This window comes from Balaenoptera physalus, assembly GCF_965194825.1.
Source record: "Balaenoptera physalus genome assembly, chromosome: 1".
Lineage (NCBI taxonomy): Eukaryota > Metazoa > Chordata > Mammalia > Artiodactyla > Balaenopteridae > Balaenoptera > Balaenoptera physalus.
Window position 1 is genome coordinate 95,018,536 of NC_138882.1, and position 19,080 is coordinate 95,037,615.

A 19,080-nucleotide genomic window follows, 5' to 3' on the forward strand; every position below is an offset into this window, starting at 1 on the left:
AGTCAAGACCTTTTGTAATAGCTAGGAGAGGAATGATGAAAGTAAAACATATCACATGTTACTGTCATTCTTTGTTTTTGTCCCCTTCCCACCCCAGACACACAGAGACGTTCCTTGTGGACAAGCACTATGTCTTGTTCACTTTTGTATCCCAGCACAGAGAAGAATGGCTGACACAGTGCAAGCATGCAAAAAAATGCCCTTCATAGGTGAATGAATGAATGCGGACTTAAAGTAGGGCAGCATCAGTGGGGATGTAGAGAAAAGGGCATATTCAAAAAATTGATCTGGGCTAGAGTCTAAAGAATTTTGTCTGAAGAATATGGAAAAATCCAAAGTTTCCATACTGAGTGACTAATAAGGTCTCTAAGGTCTTTAAAAATATAAGAGGCCGGGCAGGTTGAGAGAGAAAGGTAATGAGTTGAGTTAGGAATATGTTGAGTTGGAGGTAACCCAAAGTCCAGTAGACAACTGGACATATGCATCAGGACCTCGGAAGAGTTAACTGGCTGATTTTTACTCATAGTCTTTCATAGAGGCAGGTGAACCAAATTATTCAAAATCTACTTTTTTGAACATGTACTGTAAACTTTACTTCCAAAGAAAAAGTAACCAAGAAAATGAAAACTGTCTTCAAAGATCCCTGACTCATCACTCCTGAAACAAAAGCAAAGATAAGACAATTTTATTGGTCAATTATGTCTCAATAATGCTGGAAAAAAAATTAAGTAATTAATTTTTTAAAAAATCAAAGACAAGAGGAGCCAGGGATAATCCTTCACTCTTGGATCTCTGAAGATGTCACTGTCAAGTTCTCATATCTTCAGAATCACAATGGAAAGGTTCCCATGAGCAGCATTAGCTGTCCAAGAGTTAGTTTGATGACTTACTACAAAGCGTTAAAACAATTAATATGTTGACAGAAAATCCTAACATTCTTCCCCTTGCTTTCTTACATGCTGCCACTGAGAATTCTCAGGTAGGAGCTGCTTTCTTAGAGCCATGGAACATGATGGGAATCTGAGGCCATATGGTACCTGGAAAGTTCACTGGATAAAGAGTTAGAAGAACTGGTTTTAGTCCCTTCTGTGCCACCAATTGGCCATGTGACCTTGGGCAAGTCCCTTAACCCTTCTGAATCATAGCTTCCTCATCTGTAAAATGAGGTCAGTTTAGGTTTTCTCCTTGTGTGTTTATTTTCTTAAACACTTAGCACTGACCTAGACCTAGATCCCTTCATATGTTAATCATTAGCTCCTTTCTCAATGGACTTTAAGGAGAGCACTAATTAAAGCCTAAATCACCTAGAACAGACTGTTAGAATCAGACTTTGAGGAGGTTGCTGGTGAGGTATTAAAGGAAAATCTTGTTGGAAACTTGAAGAAAGGCGATCCTTGCATTGTTGTGGTAGAAAGTTTAGCAACACTCTCTCCCGCAGTACTGTAAAAGGTAGAAAAGGTACCTAATGTACTGGGTAACTTAGCTAAGAAGTTTTCCAGCCAGTGTGTTGAAGGTGCTACCTGGTTTCCTGTTGCTGCTTATATTAAAATGTTAGAGGAGAGAGATAAGCTAAAGGAAGTACTGTTAAATCAAAAGAAGACAACACTTGCTGGTTTTGAAGATTCTGAGGCTCCCTAGATGGCAAGCTATACTAAAAATAAGAAATTGCTCCCAAGCAAAGACCATATCCAGGACACTCTCGGGAAACAATGTTCTAAAGGTAAAGCCAAGGGGGTAACTGTAAAATCCTTTGTTAAGACCTCAGAAAGTTAAATGGTAGTTCCTAATTAATGCTCAGAGTACATTCAATCAGACAAAAGCCTCTCCAAAGAGTTTCTTTTTATTTTTGAGAGTGACTTTTCTTTTTTTTTTCTTTTAAGGTTTGCCTCACAGAACATATAAATAAAATAATCGAGGTCCTAAGAAGCTTAAGGGCATTGTCCCTCAGACACTTCAGCAGAAGCCCATGTAGAGAGGATTTATCTCAAACAGACTTGTAGGTGTGGGTTTGTCTAACAGAGCAAACCTCAGTGAGATTCACAGGAGGACCACAGAGGTTTTGAGAGACCAGAAATACTGCCAGCTTGACCTGAGAGTGACAGGGACAGTATAAACTGAAAAGAGGCCTCTGAACCCCCAAACTTCTACAAGCAGGAAATAGTCTGAGAAAACAACTCAGCTGCAAACACGATACCCTTCATGAATGAGGAAGGATGACTTGAAAGGTGGACTAAGAACCTAGAGAACAGAGCCAAGAACTATGGAAAGTCGCTTCCGGCAGGAGTAGGACTGAGCCCTAATCAAGGAACTTACAACATTTATCTGGCTGGATTTCAGAATTGCTATGAACCAGTGACTCCTTTGTGCTTCAGTTTCCCCCTGAAGCACAAAGGGGGAAATGTCTATATTGGTTATCCTCCGGTGTGCCACCATTGCATGTTGGATGGGGACAGATAACCTGTTTCCTTAGTTCACAGGTCTACAGATTGAGAGGAACTATATTCATGGAGCTATATTTAAGGGACTACACTTAAGAACCTGGATCTGCTTTAGAAGATGAGATTCTGAAATTGGGTCTGATGCTGTAATGGCATGAAACTCTCGTGGACCTAGGAAGGGGATGAGTGTATTTTGTATGTGTAGGGCCTATGAATTACTGAGGGTTAGAAGTAAGACTGTGGTAGCCAGACTCCAAGATGGTCCTGAATGATTCGCACTTCCTGGTGTTCACATCCTGTGGCTTCCATGCTGTACAAAAGTTTGTGTAATCAATAGCATATGGCAGAAGGGATAGTAAATGACTTCTGAGATTAGGTTATACTGCAACTTCTGTATTGGGTACTCTCTCTCTTGCTCTCTCTCAGATTATTCACTCTGGGGAAATCCAGCTGCCGTGTCATGAAAAACCTTATAGAGAGGCCTTTGTGGTGAGGAAAAAAAGCCTCCTGCGAACAGTCACATGAGTGACCTTGGAAGAAGATCATCCAGCCTCATTTGAACCTCTGGATGACTGCAGCCTTGACCAGTGGTTGACCACAACTCAAAAGAGACTCTGAGCCAGCATTGCCCAGCTAAGTCATTCCTGGATTCTTGACCCTCAGAAAGAGTAAGATTATAAAATGCTTGTTCTTTTAAGCTGCTAAGTTTTGGGGTAGTTTGTTACACAATAATAGATAACTTAATAAATAAGATCAATATATAAAAATATGTTGTATAGGGCTTCCCTGGTGGCACAGTGGTTAAGAATCCACCTGCCAATGCAGGGGACACGGGTTCAAGCCCTGGTCCAGGAAGATCCCTGGGGCAACTAAGCCCATGCATCACAATTACTGAGCCTGCGCTCTACAGCCCGCGAGCCACAACTACTGAAGCCCACGCACCTAGAGCCCATGTACCTAGAGCCCATGTGCTCTGCAACACGAGAAGCTACCTCAATGAGAAGCCCGCGCACTGCAACAAAGAGTAACTAACTCCTGCTCGCCGCAACTAGAGAAAAGCCCATGCACAGCAACGAAGACCCAACACAGCCAAAAATAAAATAAATAAATTTTTTTTAATGTTGTATATATATTATAGGAAAAATGGAAAATTAAATTTTAAAATATGATTTACTATGACATTAAAAAACATAATATACTCTGGGATAAATTTGAAGACATGTGTGGAAGAGTTCCACATGAAATATGATTATACACTGCTGAAAGAAAGTAATGAAGGTCTAAATAAGTACAGAGATATACCATGTTCATGGTTGGAAAGACTCAACATTTTTAAGTCATCAATTTTTCTCAGGTTGATCTATATATCCAACACAATCCCAATCAAAACCCTTGAAGACTTTTTTGTAGAAATTGATAAGCTGATTCTAAAATTTATATGGAAACATAAATACTGTAGCCAAAACATTCTTTAAAAAGAACAAACTTGAAGAACTTACTCTAACTCATTTCAAGATTTATTATAAAGCTACTGTAATCTAAACAATGTGGTAGTGACATAAAGACAGACAAACAGATCAAGGAATAGAGTCCAAAAATAGGCCCATACGATATGATCAATTAAGATTTTACCAAGGTGCCAAAGCAAATGAATGGGAAAAGGAAAAAAATTTTTTTAAGTGATGCTGGAAAAACTGCCTATCCATGTCTCAACCCATACATAAAAATTATTTATAGAGGGATCATATGCCTAAGTGTAAAGCTAAAAGTATGAAGTTTTTTGGAGGACAATATAGGAGAAGAATCTTTATAATCTTTGGGTAGATAACAGCTTCTTAGTGCCCAGAAAGCAGTAACCATAAAAGACAAAAATTGGTAAATGAATTTCAGCAAAATTTAAAACTTTTGCTTATCAAAAGACACTATTAAGAAAATGAAAAGTAAGACACAGACTGCAAGAAAATTTCATACTTACATTTGACAAAGGACTTATATCAAGAATATATAAGAATGTATTTTAAACACACTTGCAACTCAAAAATAAAAATGCAATCCACTTTTCTTTAAATGGGCAAGAAATTTGAACAGATACTTGACAAATGGTGTTATATATAAATGGACAATAGATACATGAAAAGATGCTCAATATCACTAATCATCAGAGAAATAAAATTAAAACCATAATAATATACCAATACACCCACTGGAATGACTAAAATTTAAAAGAATGTCAATACCAAATATTGGTGAGGATATATAGCAAGTAGAACTTCAGACATTACTGATGGGGCATTCATTTTGGACCTAAGTCTGGTAGTTTCTCATAAAGGTAAACATGCACCTCCCCTATGACTCAGCCATTCCACTTCTAGGTACTTCCCCAAGAGAAATGAAAACATACATTCACACAAAGCCTTATACAAGAATGTTTAGAGTGGGATTTCCCTGGTGGTCCAGTGGGCAAGACTCCATGCTCCCAATGCAGGGGGCCCAGGTTCGATCCCTACAGGGAACTAGATCCCACATGCATGCCGCAACTAAGAGTGCGCATGCCACAACTAAGGAGTCCACATCGCTGCAACTAAAAAAAGATCCCACATGCCGCAACGAAGATCCCACGTGCCGCAACTAAGACCCGGCGCAGCCTAAATAAATAAATAATAAATTAATTAATTAATTTGAAAAAATGTTCAGAGCAGCTTTATTCATATTAACCAAAAACTAGAACTAGCCCAAATTTTCATCAACAGGAAAATGGAAAATCAAATTGTGGTATGTTCATTCAATTGAATATCATTTAGCAATATAAAAGAGAGCTATTGGTACACACAATATAGGTGACTCTCAAAAGATATGTTGAGTTAGAGAATCCAGACACGACAGAGTACATATTGCGTTATTTCATTTATACGACATTTTGAACAGGGAAAAGTAATCCATGGTGAAAGAAATCAGCACAATAGAGCAGTGGTTACCTCCAGTCAGGGAGGTGGTAGGGGTTGACTCAAAAAGAGAAAAGGGATCCTTCACGGGTCATAGAAATATTCTATATCTTGGTTGTATGGGTGTATACAATTGTCAGAATCCATCTAACTGTACACTTTAAATCTATGCATTTTAGGGTTTATAAATTAAACCTCAGTCAAAAATCTACAAACAATAAATGCTGGAGAGGGTGTGGAGAAAAGGGAACCCTCTTGCACTGTTGGTGGGAATGTAAATTGATACAGCCACTATGGAGAACAGTATGGAGTTTCCTTAAAAAAATAAAAATAGAACTACCATATGATCCAGCAATCCCACTACTGGGCATATACCCTGAGAAAACCATAATTCAAAAGTACACATGTACCCCAGTGTTCACTGCAGCACTATTTACAATAGCCAGGACATGGAAACAACCTAAATGTCCAATGACAGATGAATGGATAAAGAAGATGTGGTACATATAAACAATGGAATATTACTCAGCCATAAAAAGTAATGAAATTGGGTCATCTGTAGAGATGGGGATGGACCTAGAGTCTGTCATACAGAGTGAAGTAAGCCAGAAAGGGAAAAACAAATATCGTATATTAACACATATATGTGGAATCTAGAAAAATGGTACAGGTGAACCTATCTGTAGGGCAGGAATAGAGACGTAGACATAGAGAACGGACATGTGGACACGGTGGGGAAGGGGAGGGTGGGACAAATAGGGAGATTAGGTCTGACATAAATACACTACCATGTGTAAAATAGATAGCTAGTGGGAAGGGAGCTCAGCTCGATGCTCTGTGATGACCTAGATTGGGGGGGGGGATAAGGGGGGGAGGGAGGTCCAAGAAGGGGGGGATATAGGTATACATATAGCTGATTCACTTCATTGTACAGCAGAAAGTAACACAGCATTGTAAAGCAATTTTACTCCAATAAAAAAATTAAAAGAAAATTAATTAATTAATTAAACCCCAATTTAAAAGGGGGATATCATTTATAAAACCATTAAAAATATCAGATACCTAGAAATTATTCTAATAAAAATGTGTAAATCTTTCACAGAGGAAAAAAATAAATATGAATTTTCAAGATAAATTGAAGAAAACTTGGCTTGGTTCATGGCTTGGAAGACCCAATACTGTAAAGTTATCAATTCTCTGTAACTTAATCTGTAAATTCAACACAGTTCCAATAAAAATTCCAGTAGAGTTGTGGTTTTTTTTGGTGGAACTTCACAAGCTAATTCTAAAATATGTAGGAAAACACAACGGCCAAGGATAGCCAAGACACTCTTGACAAAGACAAAGAGGGAGAAGTTTTTCCAGATATCAAACTTACTCTAAAACCACAAAAATTAAGAGAGTGGTTTTTGTGCAAGGATAGACATACTACTGAACAAAAGAGCAATTTCAGAAATCCATATATGTCACTTGATACATGATATTTGTGACAAAAGTGGCACTACAGAGAAGTGGAAAAAGTATGATATATTTCATAAAAGGTATTAAGTTCATTGGCTAGCCATATGGAAAAAAAGTCTTATCTGAACTCTTTATTTCACACCATACACAAAAATCAGTTCCAAGAAGAATGCAGCTTTAAATGTTAAAAGTTTGTAAAATAAAGATTCTAGACATATATGAATATTTTCACGACTGTGAAGAGGGTATATTTCTTAATCAGGAGGTAAATATGCATCAAAACATAAAGAAAAAGATTGATAAAATGGAATACATTAAAATTAAGAACTTCTGTTCACCAAAAGACACAATTAAGATAACAAGGTATACATAGGTAAGTCACAAAATAGAGTAAGGTATTGGCAATTTATGCAGCTGACAAAGGGTTTGCATTCAGAAAATATAAAGAATTCCCATAAATCAAAAAGAAAAAAAAATACAACCCAATAGATGTACGTGAAACGGATTCGAGCAGGCCCTTTACAAAGGATAATACCCAAATGGACAGTAAGTAGAAGTTGTTTAATCTCATTAGTCATTAAAAAAAAAAAAGAAAGAAAGAAAGCAAACTAAAACCATAGTGAGATGAGTAGCTCTACATTTCTACAGCCTGGCCAAAATTTTAAAAACTGAAAATAATCACCACTGGTAAGGATTTAGAGCAATGGAATTTCTCATCCACTAGTGGTGATTGCATCAATTGCCACAGTCACTCTGAAAAATAGCTTGACGTTAAGTATTAAAGAGAGTCATATCCTGGGAATTCCCTGGCGGTCCAGTGGTTAGAACTCCGCGCTTTCACTGCCGAGGGCCTGGGTTCAATACCTGATCCGGAAACTAAGATCCCACAAGCCGCGCAGTGCAGCCAAAAACAAAAAAGATACGCATATCCTGTAACCCAGGCATACGCATACCCAACAGAAATGCATGCATGTGGGCACCAAGAGACATGGTCATGAATGTCCATAGTTATTTTCTTTTTAAGAATCAAAACTGAAGACAACTCAAAATGTCCATCGACCGTAAAAATGTATAACTAAATTATGGTGTATGTATACAATGTAATACTATACAGCAATGAAATTTATAAACTCCAGGTACACTTAACAATATGAATGAGCCACAAAAACCAGACACAAAAGAAAAATTACTGTGTAGTTCTAGTTAGATAACCTTTAAAAACAACCCAAACTAAACTATAGCAATAGAAGTCAAATAATGATGATTAGCTCTGAGGGAGCGTCTAGTGTGGAGACAGAGGAATGGACATGAAGGAGGTGCTCTTTCTTGATCTGGCTGGGGGTTACACAGTTATGTGCTTTGTTATAATTTATTAAGCACATTTATTATATATATATATATATATATATATATATATATATATATATATATATTTCTGTATGTGGGTTTTATTTCTTAACCAAAAACAGATAAAAATAAACAAAATAATTAAAGTGCCTGTCATGTAGTAAGCACTTAGAAAATAGTCTTCACTATTAAATAGTATTCACTAAGCACCCTTCTCATCCCTGAGCACATAAAACAGACTTTCTTCTCCCAAAGGGCTCTCCAAGGAAAATTACAAACTGTCACAGGCAACTATTGACCTTCCGCTCCCTCTCCCTTTGGGACCAAGGTTATAGATAATAGGAAGGGACCCAGAAGCAGAGTCCTTCATTGCTCCACCAGACCAAGACTAAGAGAGGACTCACAATTATCCTCACATGGCCCTACTTTCTGCTCCACAACTTTGTAAACTGGTGCAACCAATTTGGAGGATAACTTAGCACTGCTAGTAGAGTGGAAGGTGCACATTCCCTGTGACCCACCAATTCCACTTGTAGATAGATATCTCAGAGGCGCTCCTGTACAGTACACAGGTACAAAGATGTTTCATGTAGCACTATTGGTGACAGCATAAAGAGAAAGAAGGGAAAAACCTGGAACAACCTCAGAATCCATCAACACAGGCATGGTAAACACAATATGGAACAGTCACACGACAAGCAGTTATTACAATGAATGAACTAGATCTAATTTATTAATATGGATAAATCTCAAAAACATGCGGCTGAGTAAAAATAAGCAGTTGTAGAAGATATGTACAGTAGGATGCCATTTACGTACACTGAAGCATACAAGACCAGGCATGTTGTTTCCAGATGTGTGACAAAATTATGGAGACGTGACACACTTCAGGAAAGTGGTTACTTACGAGAAGGGAAGGTGATGGGACTTGGGGGAGATGGCTATAGCCAAATCTCCAATATTTTATTTTTTAAAATAAGCATCTGAAACAAATATGATAAAATAGTAACAATTACCTAAATCTGGTAGTGGGTATATCGAGTGTCTATTACATGATTGTGCTTTCTAATATTTGAAATATTATCCAACTGAAAAAAAAATAAATGTGAATTACTTCTCTTAAAACATTCTCTAGAGCTTCCCTGGTGGCGCAGTGGTTAAGAATCTGCTTGCCAATGCACGGGACATGGGTTTGAGCCCTGGTCCAGAAAGATCCCACATGCCGTGGAGCCACAACTACTGAGCCTGCGTGCCACAACTACTGAAGCCCACGCACCTAGAGCCCATGCTCCGCAACAAGAGAAGCCACTGCAGTGAGAAGCCCGCGCACCACAGCCAAGAGTAGCCCCTGCTTGCCGCAACTAGAGAAAGCCCACACGCAGCAACGAAGACCCAACGCAGCCAAAAATAAATTAATTAATTAATTTAAAAATAATAATAATAATTTTTTTAATTAAAAAAATTAAAAAAACATTCTCCAGGCTCCTGCCTCCCTCACAAAGGATAATTTGTCTAATTCTGCCAGATTTTCCTCCTTCTTCAAGATGCAAATGGAAATTTATGTTAAACAAAGGTTGGCAGTAGGGTCACTCATTCTCCTCCAGGCCGTTCCTGACCTCAGTAGACATCCCCCCTCCACCCTGCCCTATGCCCCGAGAAGCTCACCTGTAAGGACGACAGGTCCTTACAGCTTCCAGATTCTGGCTTCTGATTGGGTTTGGCAAATGGGAGGCAGAAGCAGAGATGGCCCAACATGAAGAAAGAAAGGACCAGGTATTTAAATAAATGGCTTCCTCCCTGTTGGCCTACAGGTTGGAAGTGGATGCATTTCTCTGCTGAAGGCCACATCTCCAAGTGTGGGCCTCTACCGGCTTCCCCTGTGGCTCTTTCTGGGCGCTGCAGCAATCCCTCCTTCCCCTGCTTCTTCAGGCCTGGGGTGGGTAATGGCTCCTTGCTGTCACCAGCCCCAGGTGCTTCAATGTCCAGTCTGGTTTTCCTTCATTCTGCCCGTAACTTCATAAATGGTACCCTCATTAGGCTCTCCTTGATTTCCCCACCTGAACATGCCACCTATTTCTCACCGGTACCCTGACCTCATGGAGCACAAGGAAATTACTATGAGAGCCTAAGTGATCCGTGAAAGCTGCAGAGATAAAGCTCATACCTGACAAAGCCTTGAAAGAGGAGCAAAGGCTTGTCAGTTAGTAACAGGGTTATGATCAGGTGAGGGGGAGACAAGAGTGCCAAGACTGAGGGAACAGCTTCTACAAATGCTTTTGCATTAGGTTGACCATATGAAATTGCCAATATTAGACCATTTCTTTGACATACAAAAAATAAAAGGCAATTTCCTGTGGTTCAACCTAATAATAGGATTCAGACTATGATGACCTTAAATGGGAAGGAGGACTACAGGAGCAGGAAGAATCAAAAATAAGCCTGTCCCTACGGTGTGGATGTCAGGAAGGGAGGAGATAACATTAATCTGGAGAGGAGGAAAATCAGCTTTGCAGAGAGGGATAAAATGTGTTTTTCATGTTTTATTTCTATTCAAACAGAACCACAGATCTCTCTCCGTTCTCCTTATACCTGGATCTGCAATCTAGTTCTTACAAAAAAGGTAAATGCAGACAGGTTATCTTGAGCCATAGCTCTTAGAGCTAGACAGATGCTTGATATTTTATTGACTCATTTCAAAGATTAAAAAAATAATGAGGCACAGGAGTTAGAGTCTTGCCCGCTACCACACAACTCTGTGATCCTCCAGCTGGATGTCTTGATAATGGAAGACTTCTAGAAGGAATGAGTTTGGGAGGACTCCAATGATACAATTCTACAGAGAGAAGGTGAAGGTCATTACAGGTAAGAGTCACAGGCTGATAGAGGTGAAGGAATGAAAAGCTGCATGGACAGAGAGGACGCTGAGAGCAAATGAGCTTGGCTGGCAAAGCAAAGAATGCATTTGGTGAATGATTTCCTTTCATTAATCTTATCCTTGGACCCAAATTAATCTTTTCCTAGACTTGTTAAGCTGACCAAATGTATTACCCTTGATGACAATAAGCCTTCCCAGATTTGGGAAGAATTAAAATATATATGATATATTTTTCCTGAGATCATTCCCAGGCCCACAGTGCTGCTTCTCAAGCTAATATTTTGGCATTTATTTTTATTTTTTTTAATTGGAGTAAAATTGCTTTACAATGCTGTGTTACTTTCTGCTGTACAATGAAGTGAATCAGCTATATGTATACCTATATCCCCTCCCTCTTGGACCTCCCTCCCCCCCTTCCCCCCCGCCCCATCTAGGTCATCACAGAGCACTGAGCTGAGCTCCCTGTACTTTACAGCAGGTTCCCACTAGCTATCTATTTTACACATGGTAGTGTATTTATGTCAAACCTAATCTCCCTATTTGTCCCACCCTCCCCTTCCCCCTGTGTCCACATGTCCGTTCTCTACATCTACGTCTCTATTCCTGCCCTACAGATAGGTTCATCTGTACCATGTTTCTAGATTCCACACATATGCTTTAATATACGATATTTGTTTTTCTCCTTCTGGCTTACTTCACTCTGTGTGACAGACTCTAGGTCCAGCCACATCTCTACAAATGACCCAATTTCATTCCTTTTTATGGCTGAGTAATATTCCATTGATTAGGCCATGTGCTCCACATTAGCCAATTGAAAAAAAAAAAAAAAAAACTAAGTAATATTTAAAGTTGGAGTTGTTTTGATCTCATAATTTCTCTCCTGACATTTTAACATTTGAGTTAATATATACTCTGGAACCAGATTTTCAGAAGCCTGTGTTCAGAGTGACATCAACCTCCCTGCATCCCATACAGTTTAGTACTAGACCTTAAGTATCTGAGATGCCAGGATTTACCTGTGGTCCAGCATGTGGTAGTGCCTGGGTCTTTTGAAACACAGCTCAGATCATTATAAACAAGGACTATAGTGGGACTTTGGGCTAAGAGAGTAAAGAGTAAGGTGAACTCTCACAGGAGCAGGGGTTGGTGACTAAGTCCTGCAGCAGGTGGGGAACTTGCAGACACACCCACCCTGGTGCACAGCCACAACCATCAGCATCATTCCCCACCACAAAGAAGGGCGATGCAGATGAAAGTCCTCCAGGAGCACATCACACATGTGCCTCTGTCTGTTGGCTCAACGTAAATTGGCAGGCCTGTTGTGGTATTTACAGGACCCATGCTAACAAATAGGTTACTGAGTTACTTATTTCAGAACTAAATCATCAGTCATCACCCCAAACCTAAGCCCTTGAACAGAACTGGAAAATGACCAAAAGTCAACAAAAAAATCAAATAATTGTCCCCCAAAAGGGAACTTAATGATGACAGTTTTTAATTATCACCCTGGGGCTTCCCTGGTGGCGCAGTGGTTGAGAGTCTGCCTGTCAATGCAGGGGACACGGGTTCGAGCCCTGGTCTGGGAAGATCCCACATGCTGCAGAGCAACTAAGCCCGTGAGCCACAATTACTGAGCCTGCGCGTCTGGAACCTGTGCTCCGCAACAAGAGAGGCCGCGATAGTGAGAGGCCCGTGCACCGCGATGAAAAGTGGCCCCCACTTGCCACAACTAGAGAAAGCCCTCGCACAGAAACGAAGACCCAACACAGCCAAAAATAAATAAATAAATAAATAAATAAATAATTTAAAAAAAAAGAGTTCTCATCACAAAGGAAAAAACTTTAAAAAAAAAAAATTATCACCCTGAAAATGAGAAAACACAGGTCCAGAGATAGTCAGTGCCCACGGCCTTGTAACTAGTAAGTACAGGGTTGCACTTGATTGCAAGTCTATCACGGACCAGCAATGGCTCCTGGATCTTCCTTCAGTACATAGTCCACTGTCTCATGCTGCCTGGAAAGTTCTTCTCCATCCCCTTCTTCTATACAAATCTCTCCTGTCCTTTGTTCAGTTGTTTCTGATTAATGACTTTGTATTTTTCTTCTTGAAAGAAATTACATGCATCTTAAAAGTATTTCAGTTTGGTATAATTCAGGACATATTTATCGAGGTCTATAAGTGACAGGCCTTGTGCACATATTAAGCACTCGGTCAATATTTATTAAGCTGGACTATATATGGGAGGCACCTCTAGCATCAGCACATGAGGGAAGAGCGAAGATGGGGGCACGGTGATGGGAAATATGGCCATGCTAGTACACTAGTCATGATGTAATTTGGTCTGAAAAGAGGAGTGTGGTGGTGATAGGAATGAAAATCATAGGAAAAAATGTGGAATGCATTTCAGAGTAAAATTGGATGTCAGGAAGAGAAAAAAGAGAGGAATAATAAGAAAATTACATTTTATACTCTTCAAATGTGAGGTACCAATTGGACACATTTGGAGAAGTCCAACAAGCAGGGTGAAATGTAAAGCTGGGACTCAGGCAGGAGTGGAGGTTAGAGTCTATAGAGAGGGGATGGTTTAAGCTGTGGAGCCAGAGCTTGCCTTGCTGGAAGTTAGCATGGCTCTGTGCTAAAATTCTCCCACTGCCTTGGAATATTTAACCTAGACCAAGGACTGGCAAAGATATTAAAAATAGAAAAAGTGACTAGGACAAGACCAGCAGTCCACACTGGCTACCCCCAGGGGCAAGGCCAGCCCTTGCCCTTTTGCTCAGCCAGCATTCTTCCCGTGCATCATTCCAAATGCCCAACCTCCTTCAGGAAGCCCTCCTGTTTTGATAAGATGAGAAACACTAGCTTACCTGCCTCGGTTCCTAGATTTGGGCATATTGGTCATCCCCATGTTTCTATTAGTGGCAAACATCGGCACTTAATAATTATTTTCTGATGATACTGATGGTTGCTCCATCATCCATCTGAACAACTCCCCTCCATTAGTTGCCCATTTTCCCACTGTCACCTCCTTCCTCAGACCCAAATCCCAACACCCTTCTTTCCTCCCCAGCTCCTTGAAGCTCTCTCATCTACCCATACCCCTGATAAATTCCAGCAAAAACTGAGTTTTATAAAACAAAACTTAAAAAACCAATTTATGCTTCAAAGGAGAAATTTTCTTAAAATAGACTTTGGCTTTTTAAATATTCCCCATATGTTAGAACTACTCCCTAAGTGTGGTGAAGATCTCTATTTGATACACCTCTAACTCAGTCTCATTTTAAATATTTGTAAAATTTCCACTAGAACATGCAACAGTGACTAGAGGCAACGATGATCAAAATAGCAGCAAGGAAACTGGATAAAAACAGCAGACCACTAAGGCCACCCAAGTGGGGAAGCCAAACCACAGAGGACCAGGAAACTCCGGGGACAGAACCCTCTGGGAAAACCTTTGGCTTCCTCTTTTCCAGAACAAAAATATAGTCATTTGGTGGTTTATCTTATCATGAAAGGGGTGCCCAGCCCAAATACTAGAAGGGCAGGGGCTTTGTATGCCCTACCCCAGCAGCCCTGCAGTGTACCACAAACAGCTACTGGTATGTTGGGACTCATCACCCATGGTCTTCTAGATTATCCAAACCTGCAATAACTTCACCAATAACATCCCATTACTGGTACCAGAATAGTGAGTGCCTTAAGAGCATGAACTTGAAATCTGAAATTCTCATGGCCTATGACTTCAGCAGGTCTCCTCCTGTGTGTTTAGCATTTCCTGTTTGATCCATCATACCTTCTGTATAACAGACTGAAATGCGCAATTCAAGCCAGATCAACCATTCCTTGGCTTGGAGCTTACAAGAAGATAAGGAGAATTCCCTGCGGAACATATCCCACTACCACAGCTAACAACAGCATCTGGTCTCCTAAGGCAGCCCCTCCAGTAAGAGCCCAGGCCAGACCCCACCACGCCCCATAATGGGAACTTTGCTGACAAATGTTTCTCACCTGAACCCAATCAGTTTACAGGGCATTACACAGAGTTACGAATGTATTCCATATGCGCTCCATCTCTGAAATTCTGAGGCCCCAGCCCCAAATCAAAATCTTATTACTACTATTGTTGTTGTTATTTAACATTTGTTCTCTTTTACAGTGCAAAGTACAGTGTAATCATTTCATTAGTTTCTTATCATCTGGAGCCCAGTCCCTGTTCCCTGCAGAGACTAGAAATAGAGGTGAGTTGGAGAAATCTATTGGCATTGTTGTAGCTTGATATTTTGCCCCCACCCAACCCATCCACCCATCCTTGCCATCCAAACGGAGGGATTGGTCAAAGATCCACGTGAGATTTTGTTAAAAGAGCTGACCTCGTGCATGACAGTCACAGTTACTTAGTGCAGCAAAAGCAGAGACAGCTCTGATCCTTCTAAAGAGTGTGGGAATCTGTGGTACTCACACCTTCAGGCCCCAGTCAGGGATGATTATGAGAAGACGCACAGAAAGCTCTCGTTCTCTCTTGTGGAGAATGTTTGCAAGTTGGGGAGAATGATGGTCCGTGAGTCTGCGCCTGTTGGAAGGAAGAGGATAATCACTTAGGTGATTTCGGAGGGGCAGTGGCCCATTTACAGCATTATCCTTGTTTCTAAAATTCTAAGCAAATACACCTTCCCCACTCCCACCTCTGCTCTAGCACACTCAGGTCAAGTTCGCAGGCCCACCAGTGACTTGAGCATTTCCAATCATTTTGATGGTGACCTAAGCAAAAAGGACATGGAAGGTGAGTTGTCTGCCTGTAAAATGGTAGGCAACATCTTTCAGGGCTCAAAGGAGCAGATCCATACTTGGGGGTGAGCCCTCCCCTGCACACACCTGTGTCCACCACACATCTTCAGTATGGCTCAGAATCAATGCTTCTGTGAAGGCTGGTGCTCTGGAAGCATGCCTGGGGGGGTGTACTGCTAAAATCAAATATTAGCAGCTTTCCTAATACACTAAAAAAATGTGAACATATAGCCTTTTCTCAATTTGTAGGCATTTCTTCCATAAATTTCTGTTCCGCCCTTACTGCCTGTTACCACTTGCCTTTTAGCCAGAGATAGCATAAAACACAATAAATGAATGAGTAGAAATTATTAATGAGAAAACTCAGAAGCAAACACTCACACATCCTTCAACAGTTTGCTTTCTCCTGGCCTGGGCTGCTTATGTTTGTGGTTTAATATGATCATTTGTTTGCTGGGGAAATTGTTCCTTTCTCATTTGAGGAAATTCAATAGATCATATTTTATGGCACTCTGAAAAAAGCCTCATGACTCTCAGGCCCCAGCCCCCAACCCTGGTAGGCTCCATGACAAGGCACTGCGGAAGGGGATTTTGAGTCAGGTCTGGTTCTCACTCCTGGACAACTTCTTTAACTCACCTGACTTCTCCAAGCTTCAGTTTCCACATGAGTAAAAGAGAAATAACAGTAAGCACTTCATGGGGGAACATGCTGAGGACTAAACGTGATCGTGTATGTATCCCGCCTGGCGTGAGGCAGGCACTCGGTACACTTAGTGATTGTTATTCCCAGGACTAAATGAGCAAACATTTTAAATATACCTAGCTCAATTCCTCACACTTGCAAGATGATCCACAAATGCCCTTCCTTTCACTTTCCTTCCAATCACTCTCCAAATATCCCAGAGGGCTGTTACTCCATAACAGACCTCTCTGAGCTGCAGGAAGACACATCTGCCCCTGCTTCACACCACTTGGCCTCAAGGCTGTGTGTAAGCTCCTGCCCAGAGCCACCAGCTGACAATAGCCACCAACAGCCCCCAGAAAGCCCCAGGAATCTGAGGCTCAGGCGAAAATAAAGCCAGAGAGAGAGAGAGAAGGTATCTGTACACCTACAACCAAAGAGGGTCTCTCCTGCCCAGGCCAAACCCTGCAGTTCCCCCAAAGTAAAGAGGCCAGAGCTCTCCAGATGCAGTCCACCCTGGCCCCAGGGTCACCCTCTCACAGCTTTGCCTGCACCAGGCCCAGGAGTTTTAATCAAATGCAAAAAAAATGTAAATAGTTCTCCTTAAACAAAGAACAAGTCTTCTCCACACGGAAAGAGCTAACCCCTTGGAGATGCACAGCCTGGTGCTTCATCACAAGGTGTTAATCAGTTGGCAGAAGAATGCTGATGGGAAAGGCTCTTCTTGAAAAGAGAAGAAAAGCTGGCCAAGCCCCAGCCCCCTCCCCAAAGTGGCTCCATTTTTGGCTCCCTTAAGGTGAATCTAATTGTTTAAACAAGATTAAACAAGCATGGAATTTGAGAGGGAGAAGGAAGAAAAAAATTTTTTTAGAAGGGCAAGAGAATTTTTCTTCCCAAAAGACACAAAACAAATCTAAACTGTAAGAACAGCTTTAGCTCTTAGCAGCTAAAAAATAAACAAATAAATCTTCCAGGCTGAAAGTGTCCAGGGGAAATTAATTTCCTGGGGTCAATGTAATACAGAGGAATTACAAAGGAAAAATGAACGCAGAGTCACCACCTTCACTTTGCTTTAGGAAAAAGAAACACATAGAAAACTTTCCAGCCCTAATGCATTTCTGCTTAGAACACCAGCACCAGCCACTATAACATAAGAAAACTATGTGCTCTGTTAGACCCCTGAGAGTCTCACAATAGATCCACATAGAAGGATTCAGGGTCAGACTCCTGATTCATACATTCATCAATTTAGTCATCCAACAAACATTCTGTGGACATCTACTCTGTGCCAGGTACCATGCCAGGCACTGAAGCTACAACCAGAAGCCAGACAGAAATGGTGCCTTCCTTCAAGAAGCTTGAAGACTCGTGGGGCAGGAGGCTTGTAAACCTGCCATATTAAGTGCTGTGCAAACAGAGAGGAAACATGACTGGTTCTGCCCAAAGGCGTTGAGGTAACAGACTCCCTCAGATGAAAGGTGACATTTGCTGGGACCTAAAGAAGGAGTAGGAGTTCTTTAGGAAGAAGAGAATCAGGAGCTTTTTTTTTTTTAACATCTTTATTGGAGTCTAATTGTTTTACAATGGTGTGTTAGTTTCTGCTTATAACAAAGTGAATCAGCTATACATATACATACATCCCCATATCTCCTCCTTCTTGCATCTCCCTCCCACTTTCCCATCTCCCTCCCCTCCCACCCCCCCACCCCCCGCTAGGTGGTCACAAAGCTTGAGGACACAAGGAGGGGGAAGGGTAAGCTGGGACAAAGTGAGAGAGTGGCGTGGACATATATACACTACCAAATGTAAAATAGATAGCTAGTGGGAAGCAGAAGCTTTTCTTTTTTTATTTTATTTTATTTATTTATTTGGCCACTTTGGGTCTTCGTTGCTGCGCGCGGGCTTTCTCTAGCTGTGGCGAGTGGGGGCTACTCTTCGTTGCGGTGCACGGGCTTCACATTGCAGTGGGCGTGCGGACTTCAGTAGTTGTGGCTCACGGGCTCAGTAGTTGTGGCTCGTGGGCTCTAGAGCGCAGGCTCAGTAGTTGTGGCGCACAGGCTTAGTTGCTCTGCGGCATGTGGGATCCTCGCAGACCGGGGATCGAACCCGTGTCCCCTGCATTGGCAGGCGATTCTTAACCACTGCGCCACCAGGGAAGTCCCCGAAGCAGGAGCTTTTTAAGTGAGGCAGAGAGGTGTCCCCGGGCATTCTATGTGCTGGGGACCTAGCTGGGAAGGAAAGACAGCTGTGTCTTGATTGCCAAAGCTTTATTTACCATTCTCCAGAGTTCCAGGTCTGCCCTGTGGGTATTGGAGCTTCTCAGAAGGCAGAATGACACCATGAAAAGAGCACTGGATTAAGAGCCAAGAAACCAAGGAATCTGCCATTTCCTAGCTCTGTGATCTTGGGCAAGGGACTGCCCTGCTCAGGGTCTCCCTTTCTTCCTCTGCCAAATGAGAGAACTGAGCTGAATGATTTTTTTATTCCATGAGAGGCAAGTGAAACAATTTGAGGATAGAAGTGTGGTTTCAAAGCAGACTGTGAGGCTGT

General features: G+C 41.2%; 1 long non-coding RNA gene across 1 annotated transcript in view; it reads right to left on the minus strand.

The window, feature by feature from the left end:
• Nucleotides 1-12,912: 12,912 nt before the first annotated feature.
• Nucleotides 12,913-19,080, minus strand: part of LOC309660174 — a 53,746-nt gene continuing 47,578 nt past the window's right edge. Inside the window, exon 3 of the long non-coding RNA XR_014263235.1 lies at nucleotides 12,913-15,633. This is a non-coding gene — a long non-coding RNA (uncharacterized lncRNA). The remainder of the gene's footprint in view (nucleotides 15,634-19,080) is intronic.